Below are 3,967 nucleotides of genomic sequence, written 5' to 3'. Positions count from 1 at the left end.
TACAATATCAAGGTCCCTAACTTTTGCCCATCATGTTCTCCCTCATCTTTCTTGCTATATGTCTGCTTATTTCTAGTCTACTCATTACCACTGGCCACATTGGTCTTGTGCTCTGGTTCTGATCACTTTAGACACCTTCCAAGTTCAGCCTGTCTATGTTTATGGTCTTTCTCCCTTACCATCCTCTGGTTAGAGTATTAGTTACCATTCCCATTTATGTGAAAAAATATGTTTCAAAAGTAACTTAAGGAAAGAAAGGTTTATTTTGACTCATGGTATCATTGTGGAAGCCATGGTGACAGGAACATAAAGTAGCTGTCACATTGTACCCACATGCAGGATGTAGATAAGTACAGGAAGTGGAATCAAGGCCCACTAACAGTGACCTACTTCCTTCAGTGAGACTCTACTCAAAAAGGTCCCACAACCTTCCAAAATGGAGCAACCTGTTGGGAACCAATTGTTCAACCACAGAAGCCTTTAGCATTCAAATTGAAACATTCTGCCCTTGGCCCCTATAGACTCAAGGTCATATTATAATGCAAAATGCATTCATTCTAACTTCAAAAGTCCCCAAACTCTTCAGCAGTCCCAACACTATTTTAAAGTCCAAGTTCAAAGTTTTTCTGAGACTCAAGCCAATGTCTCAATTGATACCCCCGTGAAATAAAAAAATCCAGTCACCTACTTCAAATATACAATGGCAATACTAAACATTACCATTCCAAAGGGAACGTTTAAGAAGTTAGCAAAGGCTGGTACCACAGAAAGATCAAAATCTAGCAAGGCCAAAACTAAGCACTGCTATTCTATGTCTTATGTCTTGAGCTGTAGAGTGCATGATAGATTTAGGCAGCCTTGCCACATAAGCTCAGCCACCTGTAACACACGTGACTTCTGTTTTGTCATGTGCTCTCTTTTGCCTGAAGTTTTCCTTGGTGGACATTCAATGGTCCTGGCATCTTTAATATCCATTGCAACTTAGTGTATTTTTTTAATAGTTATACTATTTTGTTTCCTTAGATAAACAATCAACCTGTTTGGTCATAACTAGATTTTTTTTTTATTAAGTAGAAACTTTGTGTGGACACATATTGTGTTAGTACCATCATTTCCCTCCTCCTTATCCTTATTCCACTGAGGGCCCTCCTCTGTGGGATTGCTGATATTCCCCCTGTGTTTGTGGGTTATGAGATGTGAGAGCAGCAATAAGTCATTGTAATGACTCTGGACATTACCTTCTACTCTGTGGCTTTTATATTACTACACCATCTTCAGCAACATTCTCTGGGCCATGGTGAGTGTATTTTAAGTCTACTTTAGTGTTGTGCTCTCAGCAGCTTCTGGATTTCTGCTTTGGTACATTTTGAATATCCTCAGTGTCTGTCTACATAAATCTGGCATGGCTTGTCAGGCTCACCATTGAAGCAGCACTCTTGCTCATCTTCCTAACTCCTCTGTGGTTTCACCTGGGCCCTAGCTGATGTGCAAGGGGTGGTTTATGACCTTGGTTCTCGCTGTCTTCAGCAAAAACCAGTCTTGTGTTGGGGGCCTCACAGATCTCTCTAATCAACAGCTTAAAGTGGGTTGTAACTGATTTCTGGTACTGGGAGTTATAAGCCCGAGGCACAGCTTAGATTTACCCTTTCCAATTTCATCCAACGGCATCTCAGGATCTCTTTTCAGGGAATTTGATCCTCTCACACATTACCTAGCTGTAGGAAATCTTGGTAAAACCACTATTCTCCCCCTTATTATTGAATCTTAAGCCTGAAAAATCAGTACCACATGGATGACACTGCCAAGTCCTGCTGCCAACTCCAGATGAAGCCTGGCCTCCATGGATCACAGTTGTCATAACTGCTGTGTGCCCTTAAAGCTGACCCTAGGAAAATTCTTCCCAAGATGATCATTTGGAGCAGAGAGCCCCTGAGGTAGCATTCTCAGTTAAGTTTTTCTTCTTTCAAATGAATTTGCATATTTACAATTTGGACCCTACAGTGGGGAGAGTCTTATTCTTAGAGCACCATTTCTGTTGTTCATAGTGCAAAGCTCTAGGTTTCTCTTTATTGGGGCTAATTCTTTTAACAATGATACCTGCTTTGCCTGAAACTGGCTTATCTGCAGCCTTTAAGCTCACACACTAATTTCCTCACCAAAGTGCATCTCTTCATATTTCTACTCTATTGTTACTCTCTTGCACTGCAGACCTAGCTAAGAGCATGACCAGTAGTCATGCTCTACCCTTATGAACTGAAGTTCCCAGAAACAAAGTCTCACCTATGTTGAATGTCCTACAAGCCTAATTAGAGCTTTTGAGATGTGGAGAGCTATAATGTTACAGGTTCAGATCAAATTACCTTGTGTTATTTTTAGTCCCCTGAATAGATATTCATTTTCCATCCCTGTACTAGGCCTAATATCCTTGTGACTATCAGGTAAAATCTTCTTTGGAATGTACAGACCCCTTAGCTTCTACCATTTTCAAGGCTAAAATGTCACTGAGAAGCAAGAGGCCTATAGCAGACTTCACACTTGCTGATGTTTATACTAATTTATTTTCAAAGTATCTTAATTCCTGTCTTTCTTTTGTTCTCTTTCTATAAAAACTTTATGAAATTGTTACCATGTTTAAGCATGGTATTTGGGGTAACCTGAATTTGTGTTCCTGGGCCATGTCTACTCATATTTGGCTCCAGAATAAACTCATATTTCCTTTGACATGAGAGTTACATTTCTGTGTCAACATTATAAATGCTATTCTATTAAATTTAATTAAATTTTTATTCTATTAAATTTAATTAAATTTTTTCACCAGAGAAGTTAGTCTACTACTTTTGAATTCAGCTTCACTCGAGTTCTCAAGGTATAGGCACATGCAGCCAAATCTCTTGCTAGAATATACCATGATTGGCTTTTTAGCCCATCTCACTTACCTCATAATCTGGGCCTCCACTGTCTGCATTTATCTCAGAATTCTCAACTTCCAAATTTTTACCAGAATGGCCCATTTACTTTTTATAGCATTCTCAGGCCTCTTTGGCTTGAATTCCATAATTCTCCTACAAAGCATTTCCAAAAGCTTACAACCCTCGTGGCTAGCTTCATCACAACAATGACCCTGCTCTTTGGTAACAATTTTATTTGTTAGTTACTCTTTTCATTGCTTTGGAACAATACATAAGAGAAATAACTTAAGGAAGGTTTACTTTGGCTCATGGTCAATGATTGTGGTAAATACATAGCAGCAGACTCAAGTACCTGATAATACTACATCCATATTCAGGAAGCAGAGAACATACAGGAAGTGGGGTCGACTATAAAACCATCAAGGCCTACCATCCATTTCCTACAAAGAGGTTCCATCTCCTAAATATCCCACAAATTTCCAAAACAGTGCCACCAGCTGGAGACCACACATTCAAACATGCTAACCTATGGGAGACATTTCACATTGAAGACACAATAGTTTCTCATCATTTAAGCTTCAGTCCCATTATATTTTGAAAATGGCTTCTGATTTTACAACCAAGATTTATGTGATCTGTCATGGAACAAGTGACTTCTTGTCCTGGAAATTCATCACAATCATTATCAAGGAATTGTGAAGTTAGGCTCATCTTTTCTAGGAAATTATCATCTCTTTGACATAACATCTTTTGTATCTATCTTTTGGCTTTTTTTCCAGCACTTACTAGAAGATTGCATATAGAAAATACCTAACAAATAGTACTGACTTAAGAGCAATGAGTTCATTCAGTGGTAGACCCCATGCGGTTAGATACTGCCTTTGAACCTAAAGCCATCTGATCTTAACTACATCAAATTCTTTCTAAAACTGCATAAACCAGAAGTGTCCTATCCTGCCATGGGGCCAAAGAGAACATAAGGTGTGGAAATTTCAGCTGCCTACAGAATCCTGCCTAAATGCATGGGCTGGGGAAACACCTACCTGTAAGGCTAGTCT

Source organism: Jaculus jaculus, chromosome 4 (genome assembly GCF_020740685.1).
Source record: "Jaculus jaculus isolate mJacJac1 chromosome 4, mJacJac1.mat.Y.cur, whole genome shotgun sequence".
Taxonomy (NCBI): Eukaryota; Metazoa; Chordata; class Mammalia; order Rodentia; family Dipodidae; genus Jaculus; species Jaculus jaculus.
The sequence above is the reverse complement of the archived record's forward strand: the minus strand, read 5'-3'. Positions refer to the sequence as shown.